The 17,697-nt window shown below is 38.1% G+C and overlaps 2 pseudogenes across 1 annotated transcript; both read right to left on the bottom strand.

Annotated features, from left to right (window-relative positions):
• Positions 1-1,321: 1,321 nt before the first annotated feature.
• On the bottom strand, positions 1,322-2,195 carry LOC146983301 (interferon-induced very large GTPase 1-like; annotated as a pseudogene).
• Positions 2,196-2,903: 708 nt separating this feature from the next.
• Positions 2,904-13,039, bottom strand: LOC146983300 (interferon-induced very large GTPase 1-like; annotated as a pseudogene). The gene is made up of 6 exons (XR_015036377.1): positions 12,775-13,039; positions 7,278-7,318; positions 6,340-6,463; positions 6,193-6,230; positions 4,600-6,085; positions 2,904-4,551 (listed from the first exon to the last, which is right to left on the bottom strand). The product of XR_015036377.1 is annotated as an interferon-induced very large GTPase 1-like (transcript).
• Between the last annotated feature and the right edge of the window lie 4,658 nt (positions 13,040-17,697).

The following is a 17,697-nucleotide window of genomic DNA, read 5'->3' as shown; positions in this document are numbered from 1 at the left end:
CAATCATTTAACCTCTGTTTATGATTGTGTGAAGTGTGACACTATGTGATGGTGTCTCCACATGGGTTTTAGTGGTTCAGTCTGAGTCAGACACTAAACAACCACAAAGACCTGTAGAGAAAAAACTAAATTAAATCAACAGTGAGGATGATTTCTTGTTGCTGCTGACGCCTTTATCAGAGATGAGAAAGTGTGTTTTATTCTCTCTGGCATCTCGTGATCAATTATTTTGATCAGTTTGTGTCCATTTCTAACTTCAGACCAGACTCCCTCACTGCACAGCTCCATTTAAGAGCATACAGCTCAATCTCAGTCAGTCTGAGACAAAATGGATGAAAACTTTTTAGACTTTTTAGAGCATGTAAACTAATCTTAAGATGTTAAAACGTATTTGTGGAACAAGACAAATAAGTTCATGATTCTTTTTGATTAAGACAAATTAAATTAATCTTCTCATCATTCTTGCTTATAACAGAAGAGGCAGAACAGGAGACTGTGGAGGATCCATTTATTACAATAAAAATAAAAAGACAGATGTTTCTGATGTTATAACTGAAAGAACAGACGCCTGAGTTAAAACAACAAGAACAACCCTATATCATGGGCATAATAAGATCCAACATTAACCCTCAGTCCTCAACTTCTTCAAAAATCAAACATACACACTATTATTTAAAAGAAAAGAGGTTCAATGAAAAAATATGAAGATTAAAATATGGCATATGATTTTCAGATCAAATGGACAACAATTAAAAGTTGTTTAAAGAACAAAACAAAAAACAACAACAGCAAAAAAAAAAAACCCAAAAAACCCCACAATCAATCAACTTTTTCTTTCTCCATCAAATCTCAGATACAAGTTTCAGGTCTTTTTCATCAATTACCATCAACATTTGATTCATTTAATCTCAGAATTTATAAAGAACTCATCCTATTGATTATGTTCGATCAGTTCTTTCAAAACTTCTACAAAAACAGTTTTCATATAATAACACAACAATACAAAGTTAATTGTTATGATCTGAACAGGTAAAAAAGAAAAGAAAAAAAAGTCAAAAGAAAAATTACAATCAACTATTATCACCACTCTGTATGTCAGATTAATCATATCACACACATATCACATAATGATAGAGAAATAAAAATCTGTCTTTCTTTTAATGTTTACTTTATTCACACACTTTATCCTATTGTAACATTAAAACGTTTTTAACTTTTAATTAACAAAATCCATTCTGATGTCTCATAATATTTTCATAATCCTTAAATGTCCAAGAATCAGATCATTTTTCTATACATTGTTTCTTTAGTTCATTTTCAGGAATCCTACTACTTGATGTTTTATAGAAACTCACTCTCAATGTAGGCTAATGTAATTGTTCAAATTATCAATAGGTATTTTCACAGTAATTTATCTTCTGATGTTGCAATAACACTTTACTTTGAGTAAAGCTGCAGGTCACTACAGACTGTACATTTCATCCAGACTTTGAATCGCCTCTCTTTTACTGTATCTTGATTTTTTTTGTCATAGTGCTGCTCCAGTTATTTTTAAAATCGACGTAGAAACCATCTCCAGTATGTCAGTTCAGACTCATCAGGGGTAATGCTCCAGTTTGCAAACTTTGGCCCAGCAGTTCAGTACAGTTTAAAGGGAATGGGGGAGGGAAGCTGATATGAATCATGACGAGGGGAAAAAGCTCCTTTCACTTCAAACTAATGTTGTGCAGAATTCAATAGTCAGTTCTCCTGTGTTTCTATTACATCATCGATGAAAAGTGACACTGTGGTCAGAACCACTGTGATCCTCCATGGTGTTGGTGCACACAGCTGCACAGAATGGACATTTTTCCCAGCAGCACTTTCACAGGATCAGGATTTGATCAGGCTTAAGTCTGAATTAATTTATCTATCCAATCGCTCATCTGCTTCATGATGTGTTCAAGGCCTTTCTCCATCTCTACTTTGAGAAGGTCAAAATTGTTTATGTCTTTGAAGTTTTCAGGACAAACAACATCAAACATCAACTCATCTTTTATCAAACTGTAAAATTCCTCCAGCCACATGTCTATGCCTCCTCTCTGAGTTTTGACTTTGTCTTTTGCAGTAAATAAAGCCTGACTGACAAGATCTTGCATGTCTTTAAAGGTGTTCAGAAATGGCTGTTTGTCCTGTTCGTCGTGCCGAGTTGTCATGAGTTGCCGCACGAGTTTACCCGAGTAAGGAAAACGAATTTGATTGGTTGTCTTTTCTGTACAGCTTTAACATTTTTCTTGAGTATATCTTGTGCTTTGTCTGTGTGTGATGTGAAGATGTATTTCTTTACCTCCTCTTTGATAAACCTCTCTACTTGTTTCCTTGGTTGATGGATGTAGGTAATGAAATCATCAAAGTCCTCTTTCTCTGCCAGTGACTTCAACACATGTTTCTCCAGGTTCAGTCTGTTCCCATTGAGTGCTTGGAAACTGCACCTCATCTCTCCAGTGAGATCAATGGCAGTCTTGTTACAGACAGCCTCAACAGTGGAAACCTTCAGCTCGTCACAGATCAGTTCTCCGAGTACGACAGCAGAAGAGCTTCCTTTACAGAAGCTGCTGAAAATGTTGTAAAATTGATCTCTTTTGCTTTCTAAATGAGCGCATGCACACATACAGTAAGAGATTGACTGCAAACTGCTTTGTCCACTTCTTGCAAATATGTTGAACTGTAGCCTTTTGTAGCTACAGGTTTCTTTATGATTGTGTCAAATGACTGTTTGTCAACATTGTCAATCAGGGATCTGAACAGCTGTTGGTCTTCAAGTTGAAAAGATCCTCTCAAGATGTTCACAACTGTTGTAACCCTTTGGCTAATTTTCTGATCCTTGGTGAGAGTCACATAATCGCAGTAATCACTAGCCTTTGCTATGATCTTGTATCTGCCACTTTTTCTGCATTCATCAATTAGAGCCGATTCAAATCCAAGCTCTTCAAGGATTTTTGTCTGATCTTCCTCCAAGTCGATGTCTTCGATAGGTTGTATATCTACAGTTAGTTCTCTCACCCAGCCACTCCAAACAGAGTCAAACTGCTACTTAAGTTTCTCTTCATCTTTTGCCTTGTCTTTTGACTGCTGCACAAGCTCTTTGCTCTTCTGTAGCAGCTTGTTCTCAAACTTCTGATCATCAAGCTTTTTACAAGCCTTCTTCTGCTGGATGACTTCGTCCAGTTTTCGTTTCACTCCTCTTACCAGTTCCTCATAAAACTCCTTGATCTTGATTTCAAATGGGCCTCGCCACTGAACCAACATTTCTTTTTTTGTCTTTGTCATCATCAAATTATTTTGTTATATCTTTTGTGATCTCTTCATGTATGTTACTCATTTCATTATATAGATGACTGAGCTCAACTCTCTCCAGTTTTCCATTTTCAAGTTATACAGCTGGTCTTCAATGGTCAACATGTTGCTCCTCAGGGCCCAGGTCCAGTTCCCATACTGACCCTCAAGGTTTCTATACAGTGTTCTTGAAACTGAAGACAAAGTTTTCATTCAGTAGGGCTTCCCACAGGTCCTGGACTTTGCTTCTGAACTGTGACAGAGTAAACCCAGCAGACTGTGAAGCTTTAGATAGGATGAAGTTCTTCAGATCTTGGACGCTCTCACTATATCCTGGATTTATAGGAGCCATAGGTGGACTTCCCCCCCACAGCTGGGCAAAGTATTTCACATCTTTTTGCACATCAAATGCAATGACGTCACTGAAACACTCAACATCACAAACCTCCTCTTTGGCAGCTAGTTGGGCCATCTGGTCCAGTTTCTCCTGCAGGCGTCTCTTTCCATCCATGTTTTTCTCTGCAGCTGAAATATCTGTAACATTCTGGTGAACAAACACACAACTTGGAGAAAGTTTAACTTCCTTCATCCTCATGAAAGCCTGAACAACAATCTGCAGAACATCCTGCATGTCAGCTGGATTCTCTCCAAAGATGTTGATCAGTGTCATGTTTCCTAGACCAACAACAAATGTTGCCCGTTCATTGTCGTGGTGAAGAGTGGTGTTACCTGCTAATTCAAGAGCATGCAGTCCTTCAGTGTCCACCACCAGAACATAGTCAAACTTCAACTCTGTCTTCATCTCCTCTGACACTTTGACCAGCTGCATGATGGCACCCTTGGTGCATCTGCCTGCACTCACTGCAAACTGTAACCCAAACATGGCATTCAGCATGGTTGATTTTCCACTGCTTTGTAAGCCCAAAACTGACAACACAAAAACTCTCTGGTCGCCCAGTTTCTTGATGACTTCATCTAAAAGACTAGTGACCCATGTTAGAGGCACATGAGCTGCATCACCATCCATCAGCTCCATGGGGTGTCCTGATATCATCAGCTCTGCAGCCAGCTCAGGGTATTTAGACCAGTCAGTCTGTCTCCTCTGTGTTCGTCTCTGCAGAGATTTATGGGCTTCATAGATCTGTCCCATTTCTCTGAAGATGTGCTCCAAGCCAAAATTGGCTGACTGCAGTTTTGTTGATATTTGTTCAAGCTCAGTCTGTTTTGATTTTAACTCTTTGTCATGATCTTCTTTCTGAAACTTCTTCTGCCTTTCATCACGACTATCAGATTTGTCGTGTTTCTTCTTCAAGGCCAGGACCTCAGACCACTTCTCATCATATCTTTGGAGAATTGAGGTGAGATCATCTGTGGAGAGGGCATCCATTAAGATCTGAGTCCATTTCAGGAAATACTCTTTGTCTGTTGATGGCAAAGTTGAGAGACTTTCAATGAACAACTTCACCAGTTCACTGCAGGAAGCATCACATTGCTGTTGTCGTATTTTCTTCAGTTTTTCTTCCTTTTCACTTTTCTCCTTCTCAATGTTTCCTTTGAGGTGATACAGTTCTTTGTGTGTTCTGCACCACTCATGCCACAGTCGGCCATGACAAGGGAGGAACTTATCTTTGATTTTTGAAACATCCATCCTCTGAAGTAAATTAACTATCTTCATAGCAGCAGATTTCCCTGTTTGACAGACTGTGTCTTCTTCATCCACTCTGATTCCAGAGACCTTGGCCATGGTTTCAAGCTGGAAGGATGTATGTGGTCCAGACAAGATCTCTCTAATGATCTTTTTCAGTGCTTCAGAAACATCTGACTGACTTCTATCTTTTAGACCCATTTTGTATTTTCCTTTTTTCATCTGAACTGCACCACAATCATTATCAGCAATGAGACAGATGAGAGGCTTTGGAGACTTAAGAAGAGCTGAGATTACTGTTGTTCTTTTATCCCCTTTTTCCAGATTTGGCACAAGAACAACATTGACTGAAGATTTTTCAGTCAGTATGTCATGTTGTTTTTCTATTGACAGAGCATCACCATGAAGATTACAGAAGGCAGTGCAGTCAGTGAAGGCATCATTGGGTTTCCCAGCAGGACAGTACCAGGCAATCTCTGCCACACCATCCATCAGATGGCGAGACTTGGTGCTACCTGGACAGTTTCTGTGGAAGAAGGTGTTGTGACGGTCGTTGATCAAAGTGTTGATCAGCTGAGATTTAGACACTGACAGTGAACCCAGGCGGAAAAATGACACCATGGGTGTCTCTGCTTCACAGATGGGCAAATTCTTCATGGTGATGATGGTTGAATAATCTTTGATGTCAATTATCTTCCATGTTTTTCTTATCTGTCTGAATGTCCACAGAGGACACTCAACATCCATTGTGACTGGGTCAGGGACGAGCAAAGGTAAGGCGTACTGACACTGTGAGAGCTTTGTCATCATGTTCTGCTTCAGGAAGCTGTCTGAGCAGTGAAACACTGCCATTTGAACGTCCATTGGATGAACTTGAGTCTGGTTTGAATGGCTCACATCAGCACCATCTTGTCTTACAGAAATATATCTGGCTCTGTAGTCTAACATCATCAACCTCTGAAGAAAAGTACAAGCTAAATCTTCCTCAGATGTTTCATGTTCCTGTTTCACTCGTTGACCTATTTTAAGAAAATCTGCAAGTAACAACTTCTGTTGATGTTTGTCTGGAAGATGGAGTCTGTGAAGCAGAGTCTTCAGCAACTCATCAGACGTCTTCAGTGATGGCTGTACATAATGAATAAAAAAATATGTCAATCAGCAGTTGACAGTGGTGGGACACATACTATACAGACATACTCAGACATTGTGAAAAGAAATACACAGTTTCTTACCTTATCCTTGTCTCTACTCATATCCATGTGTATGGTACCTACAGGAAAACAATGAACCACAGTACCAAATCAATAATGTAAACCATTTTTCCTTTGATTGAATCATTTAGTTGTAAATTAAATTGTTTTACAGTATATTGGGCCTACCTTTTTCCTCAGCTGCTGATGGTCCTAGAGACTTGATTTGAGATTCTCCCTCCAGTGTTGTGACATCATGTTTTTCCTCTGAGTTTTGAGTAGGCCTAACACCTGGAACAGTCACTGGATGACACTGTAAAAAACATTAAGGAGATTTGTAACGATTTGCAACAAATCCATATTTTATTCACAACAAAACATAAAAAACATATCAGATGAAACTGAGACAATTTCAGGAAAATATTAGATCATTTTGAATTTGACGGCAGCAACATGTCTCAAAAAAATTGGGACAGCGGCAACAAAAGGTTGGAACAAGGAGGAACATTTCACATCTAACAAGGTTTAGGTGGCAACAGGTCAGTAACATGACCGGACCGAGGCACAGCACTACCTCAAACTTACTGCAGGTTAGTGTGAATTTGCAATTTTTCTAGTGCTGTCTCTTTGTGTTTAGTAAGTACATTTAGTTTCTCTACATTTGAACATTATTTGAATTGAAGCCAAGTTACACACAACTTGACAAGGACACTTTGGCGAGCACTAGTTGCCTGTCAAAGATCCCTGGATCAGCCATCAGTGTGCATGCTCAAGCCTCCAAAATAATCTGCTGTCTTCTTTGTCTTGACAGGGTGTTGTCACTCTCATGAAATGGACGAAATGATACGTACAACACCATTTTAAAAGAAGAGATAAGGAGAGGTGTCGCTTCTAATTACGTAGTGCTGATTGGTGTCTATCTTTAGCTTTAACTGGACAACCACTGCTTTACTGGCAGACCACTCCATCTGCTCCTGCAACAACTGTTGTGGCATTTGATTGAAAAGTCCAAACTAACAGACAAACAGCTCCAACCTTCAGCTAAGGTTTCACATGTTTGTTTAAAATGACCTCATAAAAAAGCATTGAAGTCACTGACAGTGACTACAGACGATCAAAGATCTCACCTGTTCCTCTGTTTCAGCTGCTTTCTCCTCCAGCTGATCCACTGCAGAATGAAGTGACAAAAGGGGATTTTAGGATAAATAATTTCTTCCATACAATCAATAAGTACCAAATCAATAATGTAAACCATTTTTCCTTTGATTGAACCATTTAGTTGTGAATTCAATTCTTTTATATTACCCTTTTCCTCAGCTGCTGATGGTAGTAGAGACCTGATTTGAGATTCTACCTCCAATGTTGTGACACTATGTTTTTCATCTGAGTTTTGAGTAACACTTGAAACAGTCCCTGGTTGACACTGTAAAAGACATGAAGGAGATTTTTATGATTTGCAACAAACCCATATTTTATTCAAAATAAAACATAAAAAACATATCAGATGTTGAAACTGAGACGATTTCATGAAAATAGTAGATCATTTTGAATTTGACGGCAGCAACATGTCTCAAAAAAGTTGGGACAGCGGCAACAAAAGGCTAGCCAGGCTAGCGCCGCCTACTGGTTCCGGCAAATTTCATTTGCCTCAACAATGTAGTCAGGACACTAGCAATGCGTTTCGGTTTGCTCCAATCAGCGAACAGACGGGTAAGTGAAGGCGATGACGTTGAACTCAAGCGCTCAAGATTAACCTATGAGCTTAACCGGTGTATAGCACACGTGACCACCAAGCAGCAGCGATTAGTTGAAGCAAATGTAAGCAACCGCCTCCCGGAAGCAAACAAATCCCTATGGCTCAGGTTCAGACGCTTTTTGAAATGTAATGAAATAAGCGGCTGATGCATCAGGCTAACAAAAGGCTGGAACAAGGAGGAACATTTCACATCTAACAAGGTGGCAACAGGTCAGTAACATGACTGGGTATTAAAGGAGCATTTGAGAGAAGCAGAGGCTCTCTCCTGCTGTAAAGATCGGCAGAGGTTTACCCATCTCATGGCCTATATGAAGCTATTCCTTAAAGAATCCACAGACTTACTGCAGGTTAGTGTGAATTTGCTATTTTTCTAGTGCTGTAGTGAGTAGCCTACATTTAGTTTCTACACATCTGAGCATGATTTGAATTGAAGCCAAGTTACACACAACTTGACAAGGACACTTTGGCGAGCACTAGTTGCCTGTCAAAGATCCCTGGATCAGCCATCAGTGTGCATGCTCAAGCCTCCAAAATAATCTGCTGCCATCTTTGTCTTGACAGGGTGTAGTCACTCTCATGAAACGGACAAAATGATACATACAACACTGTTTTAAAATAAGAGATAAGGAGAGGTGTCGCTTCTAATTACGTAGTGCTGATTGGTGTCTATCTTTAGCTTTAACTGGACAACCACTGCTTTACTGGCAGACCACTCCATCTGCTCCTGCAACAGCTGTTGTGGCATTTGATTGAAAAGTCCAAACTAACAGACAAACAGCTCCAACCTTCAGCTAAGGTTTCACATGTTTGTTTAAAATGACCTCATAAAAAAAGTGACAGTGACTACAGACGATCAAAGATCTCACCTGTTCCTCTGTTTCAGCTGCTTTCTCCTCCAGCTGATCCACTGCAGAGTGAAGTGACAAAAGGGGATTTTAGGATAAATCATTTCTTCCATACAATCAATAAGTACAATTAAACAAGATTTATTTGCACCAATCACAGGACTAATTGTTTGTTTAAATAAATGATGACTGTATCCACATCACTGTGCCCCAGAGACAATCTCCTACAATAAAAACATTACATAAATGCACATTTCATTTCTGAAGAAATTCATACAGATTAGTGTCAATGTAAACAAGATCAATACAGTAAACTATAGTGTGAGATGTTGGACCTGTGTCTTACATGTAGGCTATCAGTTTCTTCAGCAAGTCTTTTCAATTATGTGATTTCTGAAGCAAATTTGGAAAACCTTTCATTTTTATTTTGATTGTTGTATGTCAAAGAGCTTTGATCTAATGAAATAACTATTTGAGAATGTGCTTTGTAGTTCTACACAGCTTCATGTGTCTAATATTTTGTCCCAATGCCATCCTATGCTGTGTATTTAACATTTCCTATGGATCATCTTGTATTAACAGTGGCAATAACAACAATAGTAAATATAATTATAGCTGCTGCGCAGCGATGGGTCGGGTCCGGGCTATATTTTGGCAAATTTAGACCAACAAACAGGAAGACATGTTCATTTTTCACTAGTTGAGGACTGAACCCGCAACCATTGGAACCAAAGAGCATTGTCTATCGCACTGAGCTAACTGGCAAGTGGCAGTGCTACGGTGGCTTCACAAATTGAGTAAGCCATTCACTGTTGTGCAGGCAATGTTTCTGAGGTAAAATTCTGATATGTTTTTGTCAAACATCATCTACCATGACTCTAAGATTTTATACAAAGACTATCTGGCATATTGATGTAATATCCTTATCACTTTTGCTGGGGATTGAACCCACATCTTTTGGCACCAAGAACCAGTGCCTAACTCAGTGAGCTAAGTGTCTGGAAGTGTAATGAGGTATGTGTCTTCTCAAATAGACTCAGGGAGTCAGACACTAGGCAGCAGTTGTCAAGGCAGATTTCAAAAATTGTCAGAATGTCAGAAATTCTGTTATCTAAACAAAAATCTGATAATGCATGGGATCTGGCATGGGGTTGGACATTTCTGTAAGGTTTGGTGAGTTTTCACCCATGGGAAGTATGATTTCCTTGGAAGGAGAAATTTAGTGAGCTTTCGCCCATGGTCCGGTCCAAGATACTTGTTTGTTTGTTTTTTTAATTTAGAGGCTTGCTGTGATGTTACCATGAGGACATCTGGCATTTTGATGTGTCATTAACATCATCACCCTTGCTAGGTCTCAAACCCACATCCCCTCACACCAAGAACCAGCGCTTAACTCAGTGAGCTAATTATCTGGAAGTGAGACCTGCTGTGTGTCTTCTCATATAGACTCAGGGAGTCAGTGTCCGGTCAGCTGTTGTAAAGGCAGATTTCAAAAATGGTCAAAATGTCAGAAATTCTGTTATCTAAACAAAAAGATGTAGCAAGTTTGGTGACAATTGAGCAAAAATTGTGGGAGTAGATACATTTTAAAAGTTTTACAGTTATTGAAAAAAAACAGAGTGATGGACTTTATAATTTGTAATGAGTTTAAGTGGACAAAAGTTTTAGCAGTATCTGGGCTACATTTTTAAAGTTTTTTAAATGTAAACGCTTATTGTGAGTAAATCTGGCATGGGGTCGGACGTTTCTGTAAAGTTTGGTGAGTTTTCACCCATGGGAAGTATGACTTCCTCGGAAGAAGAAGAAGAAGAAGAAGAAGAAGAAGAAGAAGAAGAAGAAGAAGAAGAAGAAGAAGAAGAAGAAGAAGAATAAGAATACAATAGTGTCCCATATAATTTTTATTTTGTGCCTTGTCTTGAGTGTTAGCTTTCAGGGCCACCGTAGTTACTGCTCAGTTTCTTCCTCTTACCTTTTGTAGCAGGTGTGATAACAGCAGCGACCCCAGGTTCTGTTACTGCTGATGGTTTGTCCTCATTCTTCCTCAAGTTTCCATCATCATCTGATTCACTGGAAGGACAACACTAGAAAAACATTCACCAATTAAACAACACTGAGATGAACATGCTAAAAACAATCAAACATTAATCAAAGTCTTAAGTTGTTCTTTTATCACACCAGCAGGTGTATGGAGACAAACTTGGGGGGTAGCTAAAGAGAGCTTCACCACTCTCTTTGTTGCAACTCTTTCTTCATTTCTTACTCAAAATTTACTCTACCTGAGCAGCAAACCTTTATTTGTTCTACATGAAACTGGCTTTTAAATGGAAATGTATGTATGTTAGGGTAGGATGGTGATTTATTCAGGGCTTTTTCATAATATAAAGTTATGTTTGTGCCAACAATAAAACATGAAACTGCCTCCTGTTAGGAGAGGCCTTGTTAGCTTGAGATAGATACTACAGCTATGTTAAAGTGGGATGAGATTCAATTCAATAATATTCAGTCTATTTATTGTTTAAACTTATTTCAGGACATGAATTAATAGATGTGAATACTTACAGTCCCACAGAGACATGGAAGGCAGCTAGTGAAAGACTTCTTCAAACCATTGGTCCTACGTCTTTCAGTGCGTGTGAGAAACATGACCTGGTAGATGGAGAATAGATGAACACATTAGTGTTTACATTGAAGTAGTTGGTGCAGGCTAATTACACCAATATAATGAATCTAATCTGCCAAAAATGATGACTTGAAATGTTTTATGTTCAAAAAATGTTTAGATTACTAGAAAAAATTCAATTGTAGAAATCTAAAAATTATTGATAATTAATATAATGATAGAGGGGATCTGTGGTGACAGTCTGAAAATACAGATGAAGGCTACAATTATCATGTCAGCTGTCACGTTAGTCTGCTTTGTATAAACAAGCCCAGTTCAAATTCAAGAACACAAAACAAGGATCAAAGGTAAAAATAATAATAATAATTAAAAAAAACAGACAAACAAAAACACAATGAGATGGTTAATATTATCATTGTTGAGCTATGACATATTTCAGTACAACTTGTCATCTTAAGAATTGTAGATATAAAACATTTTCACTTCATGATCAAATCGTTCAATTAAAACTGATAATATTATTGACAAGAACAATCATAGTTCATACACAGTCTGTGAGATCGATCTACAAATTAATGAAAATGTATTTAGCCTCTCTGAGTCAATATTGGCCTCCATTAGAGTGAATGTTGATGCAACATTAACATTAGAAATCTCATAAAAACAAAATCTCTCCATTAAGAAAAGAATTGAAATTGATGACTATTATGAAAGGCAAGTGTAAAAAGTTAAGGCTTTTGACTCATCACATCTTACCTTTTCTGTGCTTCCAGTTACACCTGTCCCACAGTCACCTGCTGGGAAATGCAGGAAAAATAGTCAGAAGCAAAAAATATATAATAAAAATATGTATAATAATAAATCTATTTGTGAATGTATCTGCTAATTATCTTTAAATGAACTGCAATTACTTGTTCAGAAGAATAGGACAAATGGATAACATGAAAATATAGTCTCCAGTCCTGGCTGTCACCAGTGAAGTATAACAGTTTGAGAAACTATTGTACAAGTTATAATAATTTAAGAGTTTGGTGGGAAAAAAGTTCTTCTTTCTGGCAAAATATTAAAATCTACTTACCAGTAACCTGATTTACATTATTTTACCAAGTTTAAAATTACTGTAAAGAGCAAGTTACATTTCCTATCCTATGACATCCCATAATGTGTAACCATTGTTTTCTTGAATAGATTTAAACTGTAACTCTTGGCACCAGTGACTAACATTAGCATGCTAACTCATTACACTAAGAACAGTGAACATCAAGATTTGTTTCTGTGTTGTTTGTGTCCATGACTTTAAAACCACAGTAGTTACACAAAACTCTGGACAGAGTGAAACACAAGTCAAACTACATAATGGACCTTGCTCTGTAAACACCTTCATGTTGCTTCTTGTGACTGACCTTGTGGTGCAGAGTTGAGGGTCTCCACCAGATCATTCCTGTTGATCCTTTTTAAAATTTCCTTTGTCATCTCCAGAGCACCATCATGTTTATAGGTCTGCACCATCAGATCTACAGTCTCAAACCTGTCTGCCTTCTCCAAAGCAGCCTTCTTGAGGGGCTTTCTTCCTGGGAGGATGCCATCCTCTCGCAAAAAGAATTTGAAGTGCTTAAATTCTTCATCTTCCAAATCCCTCAGAACGTCCAACAGAACCTGTCTCACCATGGTGGTTCTCCTGCAAAAGTCAGAAATTGCCATCAATCTACAATGTAATGAGGAGTAAAAGAGCTGCTTCCGTCCAAAGGACAAAGACACCTAGGGACACAGATTGTGTGAACAACAAGAAAAGGAAGTTGATCCATTTCAAACTGAACTTCCTGAACAGACAAGGAGACACAACAGATGCAACATTGTGCTTAAAAATGTCAGTGTCTCCAGTAAACTGTTTTTTCCTTTGTTAAGAAAAGACAGTTTTCAAGTCAATATACAGAATTGTATATAACTGTTTGTAAAACATTTCTACACACAGTCCACATACCTCTTCAGGATTTCAGCAATAACAAAACACTGATACAAGATCAGGTATCGCAAGAAGTGACGTCATCATCTCTCACTTCCTGTGAAAACCTAAAAACACATCAGAGAGACAATACTTGATGAATGTCATTGTCACTATCAAGATCAGTTAGTTTGCCAAGTCTCTGTTGTTAGGAACTAGTAGTTCAGTTTTCTTTTCTGGCTTTGTCTCATCGCTTCCTGTTTTATTTTGAAGTCCTTGTCTTACTCCTTGTGTTCCACTACCTGTGTTCCTGTCAAGTTTCCTGCTTTTGTGATTGTGTGCCTCATGTGTTTCACCTGTGTCTGTTGTCTCCCTCATGTATACAGTAGGCTATAAGCTGTGTATAGCATCATTATCAGATCATCTTTTTGAGTAGTCTGTCAGCATTGTTGTCTTCCTTTGTGTATTTCACTGTGTGTAATTGTGTTCCGTGTTCCTTGGTCTCTGAGTATTTGCCTGACAGATTTCTGTACCTTTGTCTGAGAGTTATGATTACCTAGTTTTGACCCTGCTTCTTACTTTTATTTCTCAAATACTACTGCTTAGTAGCTTTTTTTTTTTTTTTTTTTTTTTTTTTTAGCTTTTCAATTCAACTAAACCTGTGTAACAATATTAAACCGAGACTAAAATTTTCACATACAGAAAGACAAAACATTTAGTTACACTGAGCTCATGAGCATACATTACACTTGTTGTGAAAAAAAGTCTGTAAAACAACCACATACTGTACCTTTGCACAGACACACAGCTAACCTTTTCTATGTCTACCCTGCGTTGATCCTATCTGTTTATTAAGTGCGTCGAAAGAAAACTGAAAGTAACGTGGCCCTGACATTAGCCTGACAAGCCAGACTATATCATTAAAATGTATAATATACTTGCTGCTGCTAGGGTGCGTCTAGATTTCTAGGCTACCCTAACATGTGATTTCCCAGAAACTTGAAAGGTTAGGGGTAGTTGGCTTCCTGAGTTATATCATATTAATTGATTTATTGTATAGACATGAATCTGTTCATGTCTGACAACTTGCTTTTAAACACCGGACTATGAGACTACCTGGTTAACCTTATCCATGGTCTACAAGTCATTAACTGAAAGTGTACTCACATATAACATCACATCTAATCATGGTATGGAAACCTCTCAGTAAAACAGAAGAACAAGCTGCATGGCGTGCAGGCCAACACGATCACTGGACAGAGACAACTTTAATTCCAGGACTTACACATCCAAGCCTTAACACAAAAGGCAACCCAGATCAATGCACCCTTTACACTCTGCATTTCAACTGCTGCCTTCAGGCTGCACACTTCAGGCCAAAACGAACAGTTGTAAAAGGTAGGCTATTTTAATCCATCATAAGTGGCTATTTTCAATAAGGGACTGTCACTGCTCAAATAGGTCTTGCGAGATCTACCACCCCCCAGCACACACACACCTGAAATATTTTAACCTTTAATAGTTCTTAAGAAGGAAGCTATAACTGACTATATAATTTGCTCTGCTTATAGCACTTTCTGCTCATTTTATTGCACTTTTAGCCTATATATTTTTTTTATGATGACCATACATGATGCACTGATTTTCTTTACGTATGTAACATGATAGTATACTGTTTGGATGATGTATAAAATCATGCCAGTACCAAAGATACATTTCCATTTTATTCAAGTTCGGTGGACAATAAAATAGTCTGACTCTGAGAAACCAGGATTAAAAAGAGCACATGCAGAAAGTTCACAGCTTTTATCATGATTGTGAGTTATACTGAACAGAATACTGAAGTGAGTAGGCCTACTGAGACAAACCAGAGAGACAGAGACAGAGACAAACCTGCTTGATAAACTCACCTTTATTTTTTTTTGTTTTCTTAGTTCCTTTGCTCTGAGTAGATCCATCTAGCTGTCGCAGAGTAAAGAGGTTTAGAGTTCCTTATGCAGTGACAATTGAGCAAAATTGAAAGTAACACAAATTGTACCTCTGAAACCTTTGACTTTCACATAAACAGTTATTAAGATAAGAAAATCTGAACTTTATGAGCAGTCTGGTGCTCAGCATCATGTTGTGGGTGGGAGATGTTATTCCTTATCAAGTACATTCCTTATACTTTCAATTCTAATCCCATCATGGGCAAGATCTAAAATACAACAATCAAGTCTACAGCCACAAACTAAACCACACTTCTCCTCACTATAGCTGCAGTTAGAAGTTGTTTTGAAGAGTAAGAGTGAGCTACAACAATTCATGTCCACTCCTTGATATTTACTGAAAACAGAGAAAAACTGCACAGTACTTTATCTACTTCTCTGTATAAAGCCGTTACAAACCAGGCCTTGTACTTTCAACTTCACATTTCTAATTTGTCCAAAGGTCAGAGATAAAAACCATAAATGTAGGCATATATGACCGGTAGTAAAATTAATAATTAACTAGAACTTTTACTGTTATGGGCATTTGAAAGTTGGCAAGTCATGAATCATATTTGCATAGACACCAATATATAATGTTGTAAGTAGTTGTTCTCTGACAGGTTACAACTCAGATAGGTTCATTTCTGTGAGTTTTTGTTTTTGTCTGATATCAAGAGGTCAAAAATCACAGTCAGTCAGTTAATCAGTTGAGCATTAATCTTCATCTATCACTGATATATTCATATTCATGCTGTCAAATACACTGTGGACATGTAATACTCAGTCAATGTCTACCTTATTAGGGTCCGGGCAGCTAAGCTGCCGGGACACTATTGTATTCCTAGGAATTGTATTCCTAGGAATTCTTCTTCTTCTTCTTTCTTCTTCTTCTTCCAAGGAAGTCATACTTCCCATGGGCGAAAACTCACCAAACTTCACAGAAACATCCGACCCCATGCCAGATTCACTCAACTCCAAGGACATGTGCCCCCCCCTCCTAGGGGGGGGGCACAATAAGCGTTTAAATTTAAAAACTTTAAAAATTCCTACAAAACCAACGGTAGATGCTACAGTGTTTAAACTTCACCACAATGTAGCCTCAATACTGCTGAAACTTTTGCCCACTTAAACTTATTACAAATTATGAAGTCCATCACTCTGTTTTTTTCGATAACTGTAAAACTTTTAAAATGTATCTCCTCCCACAATTTTTGCTCAATTGACACCAAACTTGCTACAGAGCATCTCCAGACTGTCCTCCACAAAACTTGTTTCTCGGATTTTTGATTAAGCAAAAATTGAGCCAACAGTGCATGAAAACGTTTGACTGTAAACACTACTGTAAACATATACCATCAAATTCTTGCTAAATACATTTTCAATCTTCCTGAAAAAAAATGACAATATTCTGGAGTCATGGTTGATGAAGTTTGGCAAATATCAGAATTTTAATTAAAAAACTGAATTTTTGAGAATATTTTGAATTCTGCTCTCATGGGAACAACTGCAGCCAATGTGAGTGTGGAATTTTTAAACATCCTATTTTCTCTTATGAAGCAAAACACTTATCATTAAAAACAAATCACCAACATTTCCATGCTGTCAATATGCAATTTATGTATTATCAGATTTTTGTTTAGATGACTGAATTTCTGACTTTTGACCATTTCATCACAACAGCTGCCCGGGCACTGGCTCACACACAGCAGGTCTCACTACCAGCTAATTAGCTCAGTGAGTTAAGAGCTGGTTCTTGGTGTCAGAGATTGTGAGTTCGAGACCCAGCAAGGGTGATGATGATAATGACAGATCAAATGTCAGATGTCCTCAAGCTATTTTGCTGTCTAAATGCAATTTATGTATTAACAGATTTTTGTTTAGATAACAGAAATCTGCGTTCACAACAGCTGCCCGGACACTGACTCCCTGAGTCTATTTGAGAAGACACACAGCAGGTCTCACTTCCAGATAATTAGCTCACTGAGTTAAGCGCTGGTTCTTGGTGTCAGAGGTTGTGAGTTCGAGACCCAGCCAGAGTGATGATGATGATGATGACAGATCAAAATGTCAAATGTCCTCAACATGAAACACAAGACAATTGTCCTAATGGTGGCATCACAGCAAGCTTCTAAGTTTAAAAATCCAAATAGCTTGGACTGGACCATGTGCGAAGGCTCCTAACATCTTAGACTCATAGTAGATGTTTGACAAATACATATCATTATTTTACCTCAAAAACTGATTTTTCTTTTTCTGCCTACACGACAGTGAATGGCTTACACAATTTGTGAAGCCACTATTGATCTGCCACTTGTCAATTAGCTCAGTGCAGTACAGCGGTTAAGCCCTCAAATCAAGGGGAATTGTGCACTTTTTGAAAGAAACATGAAACTTCTACCATAGTTAGTTTATAC

The sequence above is a fragment of the Trachurus japonicus genome, chromosome 8 (assembly GCF_045865225.1).
Source record: "Trachurus japonicus isolate A0001 chromosome 8, Traja_1.0".
NCBI lineage: Eukaryota > Metazoa > Chordata > Actinopteri > Carangiformes > Carangidae > Trachurus > Trachurus japonicus.
Note: the sequence above shows the minus strand (reverse complement) of the source record. Positions and strands in the feature narration are given on the sequence as shown.